At 33.6% G+C, this 20927-nt stretch overlaps 1 pseudogene; it reads left to right on the top strand.

The window, feature by feature from the left end:
* The first annotated feature begins 16990 nt into the window (after positions 1–16990).
* On the top strand, positions 16991–18514 carry LOC141491507 (cerebellar degeneration-related protein 2 pseudogene; annotated as a pseudogene).
* Positions 18515–20927: the final 2413 nt, after the last annotated feature.

Raw genomic sequence — 20927 nt, 5'->3', positions numbered from 1 at the left:
TGTTATGGATGACTAACTTTCCCAACTTTAACACATATTGATAGGGACCTCAATACTTTCTGAGGAATCATTTTTTTCTTCTGTTTCAGAAAGTTCTTTTAAGTCACTCCCCTGTATATTGAGTTCAAACATGCTTTTATTTTATTCCAAGTGGAAAGCCATCTCTGTAAGGGAAGAAATTGTTTTAAAATTTTTGTATCCCTAAGGCCTAAGCAAATATATTGTATCAAGCATTATTAAACTGATTTTTTCTTGAATTGAATCCAATTGAACTGTTGCTCTTAGTTTGTACCTCTGCTATGTCAAATGACAGACATTCAACTATCTGAAAATTTATATTGTAGAATCATAGAATCACAAAATATCAAAGTTTGAGAGGTAGAAGGGAATGAAAGAGAACATCAATTACATCTTTCATTTTATTGATGAGGACCCAGGAAATTTAAGTGATTTGTATAAGGATAGTGGTGGTCCTTGATCTCATTTCCCCTTTAAGCTTGCCATCTCTTACTTTCCTTATTCATTTCTCATGCAGCATTTCTTTCATTTTCATCTTTTTACTTGCTGTATTCTGGTCATGACCTAACTTTTTACAATACTTTAAAATTGTGCCTCAGATCAAATATATTAGCCCCAATACTGAGTAGTTTAGAGTTCAATTAAATTATTACCTGCCTTTCTCTGTGTGAAATGAATACTACTTTTAAAAAATCCAACATTATGCAAATAATGGTGATTTATTTTGTAAATTAAAGTGTAAATTTGGTCACCAGAGTAAAATAAAACTTCTAGGTTTTCACATAAATTATTGCCAAACCAGTTAGTTTCCATTCTTTATTTCTCCATTTCATTTGGTGGATCTAAGTTCTACATATAATTTTTTTTCAAATTAAATCTCATTTTGGTCTTTACTGTAACTATTAGATGATTCATGATTTGTAGTCTGTCAAAGAGAAATTGTTATATGACCCAGTGTTGTGCATTGGGTATTTCCTTTCTTACTTTGAACATCAATCTCAGCATCCAGGCAAACAATCCTTTCTGAAACACTTATCATTGACACCTATCTCTTAGCAACATTTTCTTTCTATCAATGAACAGTGGTTTCACCATGTTATTTTTATATGTGTCACCTAGTCTAAGAAGAATGTTTGACCTTTCTTTTCAGGAACTTTAGTGATACTTATTAAGTATCTTATAGAAATCACCATAAGAATTCTTCAACCAGAAGATCCAATTTGTATTTATCTCTTTACAATAATAAATAAGAAAAACAAACCCTATTTTATTAACCATGATGAATTTTAGAAAATAAAGTTACATCTAAACAGGTACTTTTTAGAATTCATACTCTATCTTCAGAATCTCCACAACTTAAATTTCATAGTGCATGAAATTTACATGGTTCATCATTTTCCTTCAGGATTTCAAATTCTTTTAATATTTCTTCTGGTCAAGCACAGTGTCTGATATCTGATGTTAACAAATATTTTTTGATTTGGTCAAGCATGTTATGTGGAAAAAATGTAGTTAGAGATCAATCCCCAATTTTTGTTCAAAATAACAAAGAAACAAAGAAAAATCATTGTACTTTCTTTTTTAACTTTCTTTTTTCTTTAATTTACTAAAATATTCTTGTTTAAGAGTAAATATAGACAGCTAGGTTGCCCAGTGGATAGAGCACTGACCTTGGAGTCAGAAGTATATGAGTTCACATCTGGCCTCAGACACTTAATAATTATCTAGCTGTGTGACCTTGGGCAAGATGCTTAACCTCATTTCTTTGCAAAAACCAAAAAAAAAGGAAATATAAAATGCCACCCCCCACAAAAATATAAAACCTCATGAGAAATAAAGTAAAAGAAAGAGAAAAAAAGTGTTTCAGTCTGTGTTCTGATATCATCAACTCTGTCTCAGGTGGATCACTTTTTTTATCCTAAGTCCATCATAGAAATTACCTCCATATTTTTCCACAACTACTGTTGCTGATTGTAATTCCCTCCATCCATTCCTCTCCACTACCATCTATTATGTTTTCTCTGTCCATTCAGTCTGTCCTTCTTCAAAAATGTGTTGTGGGGCAGCCAAATGGTGCAGCAGACAGAGCACTGGCCCTGGGACTAAGAGACCCCAAGCCCACATCCATCCCCAGAGACCCAGGAACTACCTGGTGCTGTGGTCCTGGACAGACCATCAAATCCCAGCACCTTTCAAAAAAAGGCAAAAAGAAAATATGTTATATTTGACTATCCTCTGCTATGATCTACCCTCTCTTCTCTCATCCACATCCCCACCTACCCCTGTCCCCCTTCTCTCCCTTTTCCTTTAGATGTCTATACCCTATTGAGTGTGTATGGTGTTTCCTCTCTGAGACATTTCTGAAGAGAATTAAGGCTCCCTCAATTCCTTTTGCCTCCCCCCTTCCATACCATTCCAAAAGCTACATGAAATATCTTAGCCTATGCTACTTACTCCCTATACATTTCCCTTTCACCTGCTGACTCCATTTTTACACTGTATTATATCTTCAAATTCAGCTCTCTCCTGTGCTTCATCTATAAAAGCTCCTTCTACCTGCTCTATTAAATGAGAAATTACATATGAGTATTATCAGTATCATCTTTCCATGCAGGAATACATACAGTTTTTCATCATTAAGTCCCTCATAATTTACCCTTCTCATTCACTCTCTCTATGCTTCATCTGAGTCCTGTACTTGAAGGTCAAACTTACTGTTCAGCTCTGGTTGTTTCAACATGAATATTTGAAATTCTCCTGTTTTTTTTGAAAGTCTATCTTTTCCCCTGGAAGAGGATGCTCAGTTTTGCTAGGTAGTTAATTCGTGGTTGCATTCCAAGCTCTTTTGCCTTCCAAAATATTTTATTCTAAGCCCTACAAGCCCTTAACGTAGTTGCTGCTAAGTCCTGTGTGATCCTGATTGCAGCTCCATGATATTTGAACTGTGTCCTTCTGGCTGCTTGTAATATTTTCTTTTCGGATCAGGAGTTCTAGAACTTGGCTGTAATATTCCTGGGTTTTTTTTTTTTTTGGATCTCTTTCTGGGGGAGAATAGTGGATTTTCTCAATTTCTAATTTTTCCTCAGCTTTTAAGGATATCAGGGCAATTTTCCTGTAGAAATTTTTAAAAATGAGGTGAAGGCTCTTTTCATGAGTATGACTTTCAGGTAGCCCACTCATTTTAAAAATATCTTTTATGGATCAGTTTTTCCAGATCAGTTGATTTCTCAATGAGATATTTCACATTTTCTTCTAATATTTCATTCTTTTAGTGTTGAATTATTGTGTCTTAAGTTCTTGTAAAGTCATCAGCTTCCTTTAGCTCTATTCTACATATGAAGGGTTTGTTTTCCTCAGAGAGTTTTTTTTTTTCTCTCCTTTTCTACCTGGCCAATTCTTTTTAAAACATTCTTCCCCTCAATAATTTTTTAAACTTTTATCCATTTGGCCTAATCTGGTTTTTAACATGTTATTTTCTTCAGCATTTTTTGGGATCTCCTTGACTAAGCTGCTTATTTCATTTTCATGTTTTTTTCCTGCATATCTCTCATTTCTTTTCCCAAGTTTTCTTCTATCTCCCTTACTTGATTTTCTAAATCTTTTTGAGCTTTGTCTTAGCCTGAGCATAAATTCTATATTTCTTGGAATCTTTAGATGCAGAATCTTGGACTTTCTTATCTTCTGATTATGTGGTTTGGTCTTCCATGGGACCAAAGTAATTGTCTATGGTCAGGTTTCTTTTTTTTTTCTGTTTACTCATTTCCCCAGCTTGTGTCTGGTTTTGGGGTGCTTTCTGAGCTTTTGAGTGTTATTGTGACACCCTCACAAGGACCTCATTGTGTGAGGCTCTGACTGCTTTCCTGGTCTGTTGAAGGACCACAAGCTTACCCTTCTGTCACAGGGCTGTGGTGTGGGGCCTCCCTGCAGTATGGGGGCCTAGATTTTGACCAGGATCTGAATGTGGTCAAAGCCCCAGAGCCCTGTTCCAGGGACAGAGGACAAACCTCGGCATTCACCTTCCACTCCATTACCTTTGGTGGGCTAAGCTCTCAGGGCATAGCTGCTGGGAGGCTTTTTCTGGGTGTCTCCATAGGCCTGCTTTGTTTCCTGGGATCTGGGCTGTGCTGAGGGCCTGGACTACAAGTTCACTCTGGCATTTGTCTCCCTCTTATTTCCTAAGTTTTGCTTGGTGCTCCCAGGGTTGAGATCTGGAAACTGCTTCTGCAGCTGGGAGCCTGTGCTCCCAGGGACCCTAGGGCTATTAAGGGAGGCTGAAATTCCTTACCTCAGGAGAGGTGCTGCCCCTCCAACCCCATGGAACAGTCTTCTCACTATTTTCAAGGTTACCTTGGGCTGGAGAATTTCCTCACTCGATCTTTCTGTGGGTTCTGTCTCGATAATTTGTTAGAGTCATAATTTTGAGTTTTTTGAAATATTTTGGAGAGAGCACCTAAGAGGCTCTTCTCCTGCAGCCATCTTGGCTCCACTCTCCCCTCCCCCATGCTTTTTTCTTTCCCTGCTTTATTAAATCATCACTTCATTTATGTTTACTTTGGCTCTTTTTGTACTAATGACAGTTTGTGAGTGGAACTAGCCTATTTCCAAATTCCACTTTAGATGATTTTTTTTCTGAGAAGTTAGTAGTTTTTTTATTTTTAAAATTTATTTATTTTTATCCACATACACATGTATATTTTTAAGTTACAAAATTTCCTTCCACCCTCCCTTCTCATTTCCCCTCCCCTCAGCTGCAAACGATCATGTTAGCATTGTACATACATATTTTGATAAGCATGTTTACAGATTAGTAATTTTCAGGATGAGGAATTAGAATTGAAGGAAAGAGATAATTTTTATAAAGTGTTCATCAAATTCTGATTTTTTTTAAATTTTCTTTTTCTTCCTCTGGTTGGGGATGATATAGTCCATTGCCAGTCTAATACAGTTGTACTTGCTCTCTGAACTTCTGAGAAGAGCTCCTTCCATCAAAGCTGTTCATCTCACAATGCTGTTGATGTGTACAATTGATAGGCCTCCCCTCAATTTCCAGTTCTTTGCCACTACAAAAAGAGCTGCTATAAATATTTTGGGACATGTGGGACTTTCCCCATTTTTTTTCATTTCTTCTGGATATAAACCTAGAATTGGAATTACTGGGTCAAAAAGTATGAACAGCTTCATTGCTTTTTGGGCATAGTTCCCTGTTGCTCTCCAGAAATGTTGGATCCATTTACAAGTCCACCAGCAATGCATCCAACAACCTCTCCAACATTGACCATCTTTCCTTTTTCTAATCTTCTGTAATCTAATAGATATGAGATGATAACTCATTCTTGTTTTAATTGGAATTTCTCTAATCAATCATGATTTGAAGAATTTTTCATATGATTATATATAGTTTTAATTTATTCAATAAAAAACTGTTCATATCCTTTAACAATTTATTAATTGAGGAATGACTTGTAACCTTATAAATTTGAGGCAAATCTCTCTCTCTCTCTCTCTCTCTCTCTGTATATATATATATATATATATATATATATATATATATATATATTAGAAATGAGACTTTTATCAGAACTTCTGGTTGTGAAGATTGTAGTCCAGTTTCCCATTTTCTTTTTAATTTTGGCAGCATTGATTTTATTAGTGCAAAACATTTTAAATTTAATATAGTCAAAATCATTCATTTTGCAGTTTATAATGTGCTCTATTTCTTATTTGGTCATAAATTTATCCCTTTTTCATAGATCAAATAGATGACTATTTCTTGGTCTATTAATTTATCTATGTTATCACTCTTTATGTCTAGATCTTGTACCTATTTTGACCTTATTTTGGTATAGGTGAGAAATGTGTATCTATGCCTAATTTTTACCATACCGTTTTCCAGTTTTCCTAACATTTTTTTGTCAAATTGACAGCTTTTATCCCAGAAGCTGATACTGGGTTTGTCAGATAGTTGAGTGCTGTAGTCATTTGCTGCAGTTTCTCTTGAACCTATCCTCATCCACTGATCTCTAACCACTCCAACCAGTACCAGATCCATTTCTTAACCAGTACCAGGCAGTTTTGATGACCACTGCTTTGTAGTATAGTTTTGGATCTGAAAAGCTAGGCCAACTTCCTTTAATTTTTTTCTCCTCCATTCCCTCTTTATTCCTGCCTTTTTGTTGCTCCAGATGAATTTGGTTACTATTTTTTTCTAGCTCGGTAAAGTGCCTATTTGGAAGTTTAATTGGTATGGCACTGAATAAGTAATTTAATTTGGGTAAAATTGTCATTTTTATTATATTAGATTGACTTAACTATGAGCATTTGACATTTTTGCCTAACTATTTAGATCTGACTTGGGTGAGAAGTATTTTATAATTGTGTTCATACAGTTTCTAGGTTTGTCTTTCTAGAAGTTATTTGATTTATTAAAATTCAGGAAAATAAAAAGGTACAGACAAAAACAGAAATAGACTAGCTTTCTAGCTAAGTATACAGACTTCTAGCTTAATATACAGACTTCTAGTTAAGTGAAACACTAAATTTGCTTTCAGGTATAGACAAATAGAAGGAAGTATAACTTTTTGCATTGGTGAGTGGAAGTATGAAAAAATGTAACTATGCTCCTTGGAAGATGTTTCCATATTGTTATTCCTTGAACAAGATAGTCAAATCCTAGAACCTGGGCATTTTCACTACCTGTCCCTCCTGCCAAGAATGTTTTCTCTCCTCTTTTCTTTATGACTTCACAGGTTTCCTTCAAAATTCAGCTAAAACACATCATCTACAAGTTTTTTTGATTCCTCTCAATTCTAGTATTTACCTCTGTTTACAATTAAAGATATATATCTATATCTATATCTATATATGTGTGTGTACATATATATTGGTATAAATCTAATAGATTTTTCTCCCCTTAAATTATAAATCCCATCTGTTACCTTTTCTCAGATTCCCAGGACTTATTACAGTGCCTGGCACATAGTATTTAATTAATATTTACTGATTAACTATTGCCTTTAAAATATTTAGCCTCATGGGCCAACGGGTTTGTTAATGTCTTGTAGAGAAAACATGAGCCTCAAGTTACTTCATTTCTTTATGAGGTTTAACATCTACACATAATATATAATATATAGCTATCTAGACTCCCCATCTGCTAGGAAAAGTATACCTGAATCTTGTCCTCTCCTACATACCATAGATGTTTGTCTTCTTGAATAATTTATTTTCTTAAAAGTCTTGTTTGTCCCTCATCATGAGGTAAAGATCACCACCTATTCTTTGGTAACTTTCTATTTTCTGCCAGCACATCTTTGTTTCAACTCCATTTAACATTATGCCTCACTCAGGATAAACTGATTACCTGAAAGCTCATCACCATGCACATTGGCTAAGTTTCTAATACCTTAACAGCTTCTCATCTTCCTCAGTTGTCTCTCACTCCTGCTTTGAGGGGAAGAATATGGAGTAATAAACTCCTCCCAAAGATTTTTATAGTGGATTCAGAATATTTAGGACTTTCCAGCAAGTCTTGTTGATTTATAAACTTTGGAACAACATGCTCCTGATTACTCCTTCTTACCTTATCTCATGTTTAGCTGCTTTTTTAATGTGTTGTCTTCTTCCATTATAAGCCCCTTTCAGGGTAGGGACTGCTTATCTTTTTTGTTTGTTGTATCCTCAATGTTTATCACAGCACCTGGTACATACATAGTAGATACTTAAATATGATTGATGAATTAAATTGAATTAAATCTCACTGTTATAAAGTAGCTCAGATCACTGTATTCCATGTATTGGACAAGAATTTTCTATAACATGACAAACAAGTGGAAACTTTAGGAAAGATATATTAGGAAGCTGAAATAGTAGTAGTAGTAGTAGTAGTAGTAGTCATAGTAGTAATAGATATTTGTAGTAGTAGTAGTAGAAATAGTAGAAGGAAGAGTATTAGTAGTAGTAATAGTAAAAGTTATTTGTAGTCCTTGTAGAAGTAGTAGTTGTAGTAGTACAAATAGTAGAAGTAATAGTAGTAGTATTAAGGGGAATGATAGTATTAGTAATAGATATTGGAGTAGTAGTAATACAAGTACTACTGGTAATAGTAGAAGTAATAGTAGTAGTACTGGTAGCAGCAGCAACAATAGTAACAGCAGTAGCAGTAATAATAGTAGTAGCTGCTGTTGTTGTTCCTCTATATTACACTGAACAACTTGAGATTTTTCATTATGATTCAAGATAGTCTATTATCCTGGCCACTTCAGCTCAATTTCAGAATCCATATCTACAAAATAGGGCAAAATAAGACAATGCTGTATAGTGAAAAGAGGTTTTAAATTTAAAGAAAGAGTTCTAATCACTGTTCAAATTTCTTATACTTACTAGTACTTTGATTTTTTTATAAGAAAAATTAACTCTAGATACCAAAAACAACTAGTATTTTCTTATCTTCCCACATTCCTTATGTGGAAACATTTCTAGTTATTTGTTGGACTTGAGGAGTGGTATGTTCATTCATCTTTAAAGATCTCCCTGCAGGAAGTGGATAAAGCTCTATCAGAAATTTGGTAGAAGTCATATTTGCATAAGTACAGGTTGAGTGAATTGAAATTTGACAATATTTCCAAGTATGAGATTCATTAATACCATATTTTTTTAATTAGAAAAAATGGATTGTAGTGAAATTTAGAATTCATTAAATTCAGGGAAGTACATCAACAATAGGACCAATTGTTTAGTTCTATCATGCTTATGAGAGTCCTTCAGAAATCACTGCCACAGTTCTAGTTAATATTAACTGGATGAACTGTTCTATCAGAATTGGTTAAAATAGCAAAGATAGCTAGAATGATTTTACTGTCCAGTAATATATGCAGAATATTACTTTCTAAAAATAATCATTGTGGTTATTCCTATATAGAATTAGCTTTCTTTGAAACTGATACCTATTCTTTCTAAGGGATAGATTTATTTATTCTTGTAGTGAAATATTTAACAAGAAGGATATCTATATTCTTCCACAACAGGATAGAGACTACACTGTAACTGGTGGAGGTTTAAATAGAGAATCTATTCATTTTATTTAAATTTTGAGTTAATGCCCTGAGCAAAGGGAGCAGAACCAAGAGAATAATGTACACAATAACAGCAACATTGTGAGATGATTAACAAAAATATCTTACAGAATCTGAGGATTAATACATTTACTTTTTTTTTAGGTTTTTGCAAGGCAATGGATTTAAGTGGCTTGCCCAAGGCCAAATAGCTAGGTAATTATTAAATGTTTGAGGTTGGATTAGAACTCAGGTACTCCTGACTCCAGGGCCAGTGCTCTATCCACTGTGCCACCTAGCCCCCACAATACATTTACTTTTTTTTTAAAAGTGTCTTATGCATTTCTTTACTTTGATCCTAGTTAGTCATACCAAAAAATGGCTAACCTGTAAACATGTTGAACATAAATATGTCAGTACAATGTTAACCTGACTGATTGCCACTGAGGGGAGGGAGGTGGAAAGGGCAGGTGGAAGGAAATTTTGTAAGTTAGAAATACGTATTGGCATATAGATGAATGTTAAAAAAAAACTTTCATAATATGTATTTGGAAAAGTAAAACAGCAATAAAAATTCAATTAAAAATCTGAGTTAATAAGGGGAAAATAAATTAATTACAGTTTCTAAAGTAAAAGCATTGTAAAAATAATAAACATTGGGTCAAAACATTGAAAAAATTATATCTATTATATTATTAACACCATGACTATAATTAGTCTGTAAATAAACACCTTCCTTTGTCTTAATATCCATGATATTTCTTACAAATAAGCATTAATGTTTCCAAGGAAATCATATTAAGTCTTCACCAATTCCAAAAACAAAAACAAAACAAACAAAAACTAATGTCAACAAGGACAGGTATATTCTAAGATAAATTTTGGTTTAGAAAAAGGAATTTGCATACTCTACCAATATTTCCTTTACATAACTTTTTTAATGAATTCGGAAACTTTGAAATTGTGGACATATTGAAAATCCTATTTTCTGTGTTAAGACAATTGCTAGAAATTAGTCACAGAATAGTAAAGAGTACAATTATTTCCTGATGAATAAGATCATTAAGAGAAATGATCTTAGATTCAAATGTTGGGAATCCATTTGGAGATGAAAATTCAAAAATATCTTGATTTGTACCATATTTCAAGTGGTCCTCTGTCTATATGAATTGAGAAATTCAGTGCTTTTCATATCAATTGGGCAATGACTCAATAATTGTGCAAAGTGAACATGAGGGAATATTATTGTACTATAAGAAATAATGATCAGGATAGTTTCAGAGAAATCTGAAACACATTAACTGAGACAATGAAAAGTCAACACAGAAGCAGTTGTGCATAATACCCATTAATAACAATATTATTTGAAAATTAATTGGAATGACTTCACTATTCTCAGAAATACAATGAATCAAATTAAATCTGAAAAACTGATTATGAAAAATGCATTCAACTCCAGAGAAAGATGTGATGGATTCTGAATGTAGATCAAAGCATCATTTTAAAATTTATTTTCTTCTTTGGCTTCTTCTTTGGTTTCTTTAATTCTTTATTTCTTTCTTCCTTCTGTCCTTTCTTTCATCCTCTTATCCCCTCTTTCTTTCTTTAGCCTCTTTTCTTTTTCTTTCTTTCTTTCTTTCTTTCTTTCTTTCTTTCTTTCTTTCTTTCTTTCTTTCTTTCTTTCTTTCTTTCTTTTTTCCTTCCTTCCTTCCTTCCTTCCTTCCTTCCTTCCTTCCTTCCTTCCTTCCTTCCTTTCATCTTTTTAGTCTTTTTTCTCCCTTTCATCCTTCCTTTTGTCCTTTCTTTGAATGTTTTTTCACAACATGAATAATATAGAAATATGTTTGTGTTAATGAATTTTTTAAACATGTATCAAATTGCTGGCTTTCTCATTGAGGGGTAAGGGGCAAGAAGACAGGAGAGAAATTGGAGCTCAAAATTAAAAAAAAATACTTAACAATTGATTTCACATGCAATTGGGAAATATATAGCATTTTAAATGAAAAAAAAATAGGTTTCTCGATGGTTGGCAACATTACTGATTCTCATTCTTCTCTTGAGTGTGATCTTCCTAGTCCTTGAAAGAAATCTCTATTCTCTGACTAGCATGTTAGACATACAAAATGACAAACATGGAATTGTTTTACATAATTCACATATATAAACTGTATCAGATAGCTTATTGTATCAGGGAAAGAATTGAGGAATGAAAGCAAAGAAGGATGATTGAATTTAGAACTCAAAGCATTAAAATTATTCAAAAATTGTTTTAACATGTAATTTAAGGAAATATTATATTAATAAAGAATGTCACTAGATATGACCAAGTGTGTAGAATCAGAATGGACTTGGGAGAAAAAGAAGAAATCCTGACCTAATGCATTCCTTAAAGTGGAAGTTCTTAGAGGAACCAACCAATGGGAGGAGCTCATGAAACTTAAATGAAGATAAAGGATAATTAGGCCTCAGGAAAGAATCAATCACATGACAGAATCTTGAAGTTAAGGGAAACCAAGAGTTATCTCACTTAGGACATAAATTGATCAAGATACCCTTTATAGCTTTCTAAAGGTTTTCATTCAGTATTTGCTTGAAGATATACAGTGAAGGATCCTACTCCTGGAACTATTACATTCTTAGTTAGCACAAATTACAAACAATTTATTTTGTTTTATTTTATATTTTTGCAGAAAACATAGACTTGCCTCCTTGACAATAATTCTGAGTAGCTTTGGCCTCTATGGAAAAGCTTTATAAGTGCATTGTCTTTTTGCAGAGGTGAACTTTAGTATGATCAGAGAGCAATATCACTTATACCTCCATTAATTCTATATCAAGTATAGGAAGACAGGTAGCTTTTTTCCCCTTAATCTGTCTTTTCATCAGACTAAATTCCAAGCTTTCTCAAAACCTACTTCAAATACCATAGCTGTAGCTTACATCTAAAAAATAAATGTGCAAATTCACATATAACTATATATTCTTTACTAGATTATAATACATACTGAAAAATGAGCAAATATAAATATCTATATAGAAATTCCTATATATGTATAAATCCTTATATATGTATACATATGTGTTTTCCAGTTGTGCAATCAAACAAGATTCAGTGACACCTATACAAATTTGCATTTTGCAATAGGATTTCTAAAACATCTCACTTGTTTTCTAAACAGTAGGATTACCCCTAATTTAATAAGTAAAAAGTAAAGAATTCAGTCTTAAAATGCAGGTATTCTGATGCCAAAACAAGAGTCTTTTTGCCATGAAACTGGCCACTTCTAAGAACCTCTCCTTTTCTCCCTTTGTTGTGTATATATATGAAAAATATTATTTTAAATTACTAATATGTCTATGAACTATAGAAAGTCTATTGAGATAGATTTTTATGCTCATTTTAGATGGATATATACATAAGTGTATGTGTATGTATGTATGTGTGTGTGTATATATATATATATATATATATATATATATATATATGAAGAGGGTTCTAACATTGTTTTCCCAAAATACCATTAAAATTTATTCACATATGTTTATTTTTTATTTTTAATTGATATTTTATTTTTTCCAAACATGTATATATATTATTTTTACAAAATTTTCTTCCACCCTCCCTTCCCACTTCCCTCCCCTCAGTGGCAAACAGTCAGGTTTATATTGTCTATACTCATTTGTATTAAGCATGTTTATCGATTAGTCATTTTCAATATGAGGAATTAGGATTAAACGAAAGAAATAGATAAAAGATATTAGTTTAAAAGAGTGAATGTAGTGTTCATCAGAGTCTGAAGGATATTACTTTGTTTTGTTTTTCTTCCTTTGGATGGGGATAGCATTGTCTATAACCAGGCTAATAGCTTTGTCCCAGCTACCTGAACTGCTGAGAAGAGCTGAATTTCTCATGGTTAATTATCTCACAATGTTGCTGTCAATGTGTACACTTTATTCTTGGTTCTACTCCCTTTGTTCAGCATTAGATCCTGTAATTCCTTCCATGCTTCTCTTGTGTCTGACCATTTATGGTTTCTTATAGAACAATAATATCCCATAGTATTCATGTACCATAACTTATTTAGCCATTCCCCAGTTGCTGGGCATCCTCTCAATTTCCAATTCATAGCCACTACAAAAAGAGCTGCTTTTGGAATATGTAGGGCTTTTCCCATTTCTTAAAATGATTTCTTCTGGATATAGACCTAGAATTGGAATTGTTGGGTCTATGATCATTTTTATTGGTCTTTGAGCATAGTTCCATATTGCTTTCCAGAATGATTAGATCCTTTCACAACTCTCCCAACAATGCATCAATATTCCAACCCTCCTACAACCTCTCCAAAATTGATCACTTTCCCTTTTTGTCATTTTAGCCAATCTGATATATGTGAGGCTGTTTTGTTGTCATTGTTATTTTAATTTGTATTTCTCTAATCAATAATGATTTTGAACATTTTTTCATATGTTCAATATATAACTTTAATTTCTTCATTTGAAAACTGTCTATTCATATCCATTCATGGATCTGATGAGGCAAATGATCTGATGGTATAAAATTATGTGGATATGTGTGTTGGAGAGGAGGAGAAAATCAAACAGTAATATGAGTCATTAGTGGTAAGAGGAAAGAGAATAATCTAAACCCATAAGACCATGCAGAAGGAAATTATAATAGATTCCAGGTGGTTTACTACTATGGAAGAAAAGGAAATACAGACAAAATAACAGGAAGGATCCAAAACTGTAGATAATCAATAGAGAAAGATCAGAGTCACTCTCATGGTCATAGTCAAAACACTTTTATTAGCAAAAATAATAAAAAAGTTAGTGTTCTACCTAGAAGCTAGTAATAAGAATTATTGATATTTATCCAACAGAGAAAATGAACCTACCTATTCTTTCTGACACTGTGAGGAAGTTGGTGCACAAGATTGACTTTAGAAATTGCCATTTATAAAATACATTTTCAGTAGACATTCTGTGAGACACAAAGAGAAAATACTCTTCTGATTGGATGTTAAATTTCTATTGGCAGGAGCCTCTCCTCCAACCCCCACATACACACACTTTAAAACTCATCACTCTACATCCTCTTGAAGAAAGTAGTTCAGTTAAGGGAATTCTCATTGGAATTGTTAACATGAGTACATATAGGATATTTAAAAAATAATGGAAGATATTGTTCTATCAGAGGTATATGAAGAAATTCGATTTGATGTAATTCTCCTACTTTCTGCTTACCCATCAAAAAAAATCTTCATGTCAAGTATATAAAAAAACAGAATCTGTATAATGTTTAGGTCCAAAAGAAAGACCTAAAGAGTGAATATTCTGTATGTCACTGGATGCTTTTTTAGAAAATGATATGTTGCATCTGTAGGCAGTTCATTTTTCTGCCAAGTTTCTCAACTTCTAGTGTTTACTCACGGTGCATCTTTAAAGTTAAACATCTTGAGAACTGGCGCCAGACTTTGTGACATATAACAGTACTGGGACATTCTTTTGGTTTCACAAAAAATGCAGTTATCTTCAATTTAATAAACACAATTGCATGAAGTCATCTTCTATGAACTTCTTTAATAACTATATAGTGAATGTTGAAAATACATAGCTTAAGCAAAAAGTTTGCCATTTCAGGACATTCTGTTGTAGGGGGAAAAAAAAAAAAACATGTAGGAAGAATCTCAGTTGAAATCCTATTCTTATTGCCCATCCTGGGATAGAAGGGACCTTCAATTGTATGTGTTTTTTTGAGTTTGTTTTTTTCTCAAAATATTTTTGATTTTTCCTTTTATACTACATTTCCAAGGTTATCTTTTCCTTTCCTCTAATTATGAACCCTTATTTGTTAAAATAAATGAATAACATTAGTGAAATCTGTAGGAAAAAAATCCCCAGGGCCAGATGAATTTCTGAGTAAATTCTACCCAAAATTCCAAGAATAATTAATTCTAACACTATATAAAGTATTTGGGAAAATAGGTAAAGGAGTCCTAATAAATTCCTTTCATGATTTAAACCAAAAAGAGTTAAAACAGAGGAAAACATTACAAATCAATTTTCCTAATGAATATCAATGCAAAAAAAAATTTGAACAAAATACTAGGAAGGTGATTAACATCTATACATGACTAGGATTGTATAGTATGATTATGTGGGATTTATACAAGGAATACAGGATGGGTTCACTACTAGGAAAATCATCAGATAAAATGATCATTTCAATAGATGGTGAAAAACCTTTTGAAAAATATAGCACATGTTCCTACTAAAAACACTAGAGAGCGTAGGAATAGGAGGAAATGTTCCTTAAAATGATAAGTAGTATCCATCTAAAACCATCAATAAGCATTACCCCTAATGGGGATAAACTAAATGCCTTCCCAATAAGATCTGGGGAGAAGGAAGGATATTTATAATCACCACCATAATTCAATGAAGTATTAAAAATGTTAAGCTATATCAATTAAAGAAGAAAAAAATCGAAGTGGAATAGACTTTGAGGAAACAAAACTAGCTGTTGCAGGTGATATAAGGATATATATTTAGGGAACCCTAAAGAATCAACTAAAATTCCTTGAAAATAATAATTTTAGCAAATTTGCAGGCTATAAGATAAACTCATATATACTTAGAATTTCTTAATGATGAACAATGCTCATCAGTAAGAGATAGAAATAGAAATTCCATCTAACATAACCGTAGACAGCTTAAAATAATTGTGAGTCTACTTGCCAAAACAGACTCATGAACTATAGGAACGCAATTATAAAATTATTTTCACAAAAATAAAGTCCAATCTAGACAATTGGAACAATATTAATTGTTCATGAACAGGTAGAGCTAATATAATTGAAATGACAATTCTTTCTAAGTTAATTTATTTAGTGATATACCAAATTATCAAAAATTATTGATCAAAGTAGAGAAAATAAAAACAAAATTCATCTGGAAAAAATGGCCAAACAAATCAAGAATATTGATGGGGAAGAACACACAAGGAAAGTAACCTAGCAATACCAGATTTCAAACTATCTTATAAAGTGTAATCACCTGAACTATTTAGTACTGGTAATGAAATAGAGGGAAGTAAAATAGAGAGAAGTAAAAGAGGGATTAGCAAAATAGATTAAGTAAACCAGACAGTAGAAAAAGACCATAGGTGGGGTGACTAGGTGGCACAGTGGATAGAGCTCTGGCCCTGGAGTCAGGAGTACCTGAGTTCAAATCCTGCCTCAGACACTTAATTACCTAGTTGTGTGGCCTTGGGAAAGCCACTTAACCCTATTTGTCTTGAAAAAAAAAAAGAAAAAGAAAGAAAAAAGAAAATGATCAATGATCATAGTAATTGAGTGCTTGAAATTAAAAAAAAAACAAAATAAAACTTACTTTTAACAAAAAAAAAAACAAAAAATAAAAATGAAATAAAATAAAAAAAGAACTGGGAAAAATGGAAACAGTAAGACACAAACTAAGTATAGACCGACATCTCACAACCTGTACCACAATAAGGTGAAAATGGATGTGTGATTTACTCATAAAGGGAGACACCATAAACAGATTAGAAGAGCAAGGAATAGTTTAACTCTCAGATCTATGAGGAGAGAAAGAGTTCAAGACCAAACAAAAAGTAGAGAGCATTGCAAAATATAAAACATATTTTTGATTATGTTAAATTAAAAGGTTTTTATATAAGCAAAACCAATGCAGTCAAAAATAAAAAAGACAGCAGAAATATGGGAAGCAATCTTTATAGCCGGTGTCTCTGACAAAGACCTTGTTTCTCAAATACAAGGATGCAAGGCATTCCAGGGCTTAGAGGCTGTTTGGGAATTGACAAAGACCTGGACTGAGGAGAGACTGGGGAATCAACTAAGGTGGCAGTGGTGTTACTGGGGCTTCCTCCCTGATAGTCTGCCATGATTTTAAGAGAAAATATGGTGGAGTAGTTGGAGATGAAGGAGGGGCAGGATCAATAGGACCAGTAGCAATATCTAAAACTTGATGTTGAGCTTGGGAATACATTGTTGGATAGAAATACAGAGCTTGAGGAGCCTTTTCATCATATTCACACAACCAATCAGTAGCAGTTACTGCAAATTTACCTGACTAAACAGGTGGAGCTTCTATGGTGGATGAACAAACAATGTGCAAAGATTTACAAACAGCTTGTTGTCATAGCACCACCCCTCTATTTCTTGGCCAGTACTAAATACTTTGGGTGAGCACTGCTTTATAATATAGATTGAGATCTGGTATTGCTAGGTTTCCTTTCTTTGTGAGCTGTTTCCCCCATTAAAATTCTCTATTTCTTTAGCCTTTTTTTTCCAGATGAATTTTGTTGTTATTTTTTCTACTTCTAGCAATAATTTTTGGTAATTTGGTATATCATTGAATAATGGGAACTAGAAGAGACAAATCAGAAGCTTGTTTCGGGCAGCAAGGCATTTCAGTAAAAGATGTTGAACCTAACTGAAATTGAAATGCCTACAGAGACAAATGGATCATCTCAAGAACCAGATGGAGGAGCTGAAGACCTTGAGCAGCAGGAGGAGGAGCCAGAAGAGAAGTGATCAGTGAAAGTCAGTGCACAGCTTCTCATGCCTGAAGGAACTTTATAAGCTATGCAAGCTCTTTTTGTGTGATCATATATTTGCTGAGAAGATAACCTCTATGCATAATCCACAAACCCCTAAGGAAAAAAATGAGAACTTGAAAAAGATGTCACAATGTTGTTGATGCAGCTGATACTAGAGCAGAAGAAGAGAATGACTATGGAAGAGGAATTTGGGATGGAACTAAAGGAGATCTATGATCAGGTTGTGTTCTGGCTGTCTCCAAAACCTGCTGAGCATGGACTCTGGAGTTGGCAGCAAAGGTGGCAGAAATGCAGCAGATGTTACAGGAGTAACATCCCTTTGTGAATGATGTTGAGAAGGTGGTGTCATATTTATTGTTCTTTTCTGTCGCAGCACCTAGCCAGACTCTGGTTGAAGAAATGTTCCTGGCTGTTCCAGAACTGAACAAGAAACCTATCAAATAGAGCAGCAGTGATATAATCCTCTGGAAGTGACATGGGTAAATGAAGAGACTTGCATAAGAAAAACTGAGAAGCAGAGAGATATTGCCCTATTACATGACATAGACATTCAATACAGGACTCTGAAGGTCAAATATGGAGAGCTGTTAAAGAAGTATCAGTAGGAAGAGGACTCCCTGAAACATAAGTTTGTGCAGACTTGTAAGGTCCTGCCTCAATCCCAAATATGAGGAGCATGGAAGTTGAGCTGGTATCCAGCAGCCAGAAACTGTCCAGCATCATTTCAGACTCGAGTTGTTCTGCCTTTGCCCCTTCTCCAGATTAAAAAGCTCTCCTCAAGAAGATTTTTTGTTGCATCTAGAAAACTAAATCAGAAGAACAGAGATCAAAATATCCATCTTGATCCCAAGTTCCTAGCTAACCTGTTTGTAAGTACTCTAGCTCTTGCTATTATTCATTTTGTCTCATCTCATCACTTCAACTCAGGGTTTATAATTAGTCCAGGTTACATGGCAGCCACTGTAAATGTTGTAAATGAAGTCCCACTCTTTGCTGATCTCGTAAACATAAGAAGCAAGGAGAGGAAGCAGAGTAGTCATTAGGGTCAGTAACTATGACAAAAACAGTCTATCCTGCACCTCATGAGCATGGACTTGAATACAGTTTATATCCCCCCAAAAGCAGAACAGGATTTATGTAGAATGGCTGTGTGTACTTATGCGGTGGGAGGGTGGGACCTGGGAACACTGGTACTCAAAAGTTGGCAAATCATTCTTAGTCACATGGTCAAGGTGTTAACATTGGAGGCAGCTATCATGAAATGTGTATAAAGTTTTTGTATGATTTAGAAAAAAATCAAAGGGCAGCTAGGTGGCACAGTGGATAGAGCACCGGCCCTGGAGTCAGGAGTACCTGGGTTCAAATCCAACCTCAGACACTTAATAATTACCTAGCTGTGTGGCCTTGGGCAAGCCACTTAACCCCATTTGCCTTTCAAAAAAAAAAAACCTAAAAAAAAAATCTAAACTTCGAACATTAGTTAATTATGGGGAGTGTGCCACAGTTATTTGGTAATGTAATTTGTAATTGGGTAGACTATTTTCTATTTTTTATTTAATCTATTACTTAGAACTGACTTTATTTATTTATGTATTTATGTATTTATTTATTTTTTGGGTTTTTGCAAGGCAAATGGGGTTAAGTGGCTTGCCCAAAGCCACACAGCTAGGTAATTTTTAAGTGCCTGAGGCTGGATTTGAACCCAGGTACTCCTGACTCCAGGGCCGGTGCTCTATCTACTGCGTCACCTAGCTGCCTCCAACTTTATTGTGTTTTTAAGAAAGATTTTATTTATTTTGAGTTTTACAATTTTCCCCCACCCCCAACAGATGGCAGTCTGTTAGTATTTACCTTGTTTCCAAGGTATAGATAGAATTGACTTTAAACATTAAAGACAAGTTACTTATCACCTCTCAAAAAGAACCAAAGGAGGAGAGCAAATTATTCACAAATAACATGCACTATGAATGTGGAGCAATAGTTATCCTCACACTTGTTCTTGTAGCCTACCTGTTTTCAAGAAATTTTTCAGAACTATTGAGAAAGGGGAAAAATGGCAGGAGGGGAAGGAGGAGCATGAGGATTACTCTTAAGATTTGAATTAGGATCAAGATTTTCTATGCAGAAGCCACTTGATTAAATACATATTATGTATTTATAGATGAGGATTAGTTGACTGGTGGGAACTGGCCAAATAAGTGTTTGCACAGTTCCCAGAATTTTTGTCAGTGTTTCTCACTAATTGAAGAAATTGTAAAAATTTATGTCTGTTTTTTTATTAAACACTATTTGCTTTTACCAGCATGGAAATATATCTACATATGACCCATATACATTCTGATAAATTAAGACTACTTTAAAGAACTGGAACTCTGAACTACTGTAAATTATTTTCTAAAAATAAAAGTTAACTATGGAAATGAAAATAAAAGAATATAAAACATTCTTCAATGGATAATACTTAAAGGATATGAATGGGCAGTTTTCATATGAAGAAGTTTCCTTCAGGAATTTGAAGAAATACTACAAACAACTTTTGATTAGAGAACTGAAAATTAAAACACCTCTGCAGTACTATCTCACAACTATCATATTGGCTAATATGACAAAAAAAGCAAAATAATAAATGTTGGAGAGGATCTGCAAAAATTAGAGTACTGAATCAATTTTGGAACTGGTCTAATCTGGAGAGCAATTTGTAACTATGCCCAAATAAAACAGCATACATTTTTCCCCAGCAATACCACTACTATGTCTGCATGTGCAAAAATTTTTATAGAAGTCCTTTTTGTGGTGATAAAATGTTGGAGATTGAAGAAATGCTCATCAATTGGGGAATGGTTGAACTAGCTATGATATATTAATGTGTTGCAATAGTACTTTTTCAATTAAAAATGATCTAGCAGACTTCAGAAAAAAAAAAAACCTGGAAAGAACTGTATGAACTAATGCAAAATGAAATGATCAGGCATCAACAACATTGCTTGATGATCCATTACAGAAGACTTATTTCTTCTCAGCAATACAATGGACTTACTGAGGAATAAGCTATTGGTAAAGAGATAACTAACTGAGATTCTGAATGAAAATAAAAGCGTATTTTCAAAATAATTTTATTCTTTCTTTTTGTTTTTCTTTTGATCTGTTTTTATTCTATAACTAAGACTAATAAAGATATATGCTTTACATGATAGCACAGGTGTACAATATATCTCCCTGCCAACCAGTGTTAGAAGAAGGTAAGGGAGGTAATGAGA

Source organism: Macrotis lagotis, chromosome 6, assembly GCF_037893015.1.
Source record: "Macrotis lagotis isolate mMagLag1 chromosome 6, bilby.v1.9.chrom.fasta, whole genome shotgun sequence".
Classification (NCBI taxonomy): Eukaryota; Metazoa; Chordata; class Mammalia; order Peramelemorphia; family Peramelidae; genus Macrotis; species Macrotis lagotis.
The sequence above is the reverse complement of the archived record's forward strand: the minus strand, read 5'-3'. Positions and strand labels throughout refer to the sequence as shown.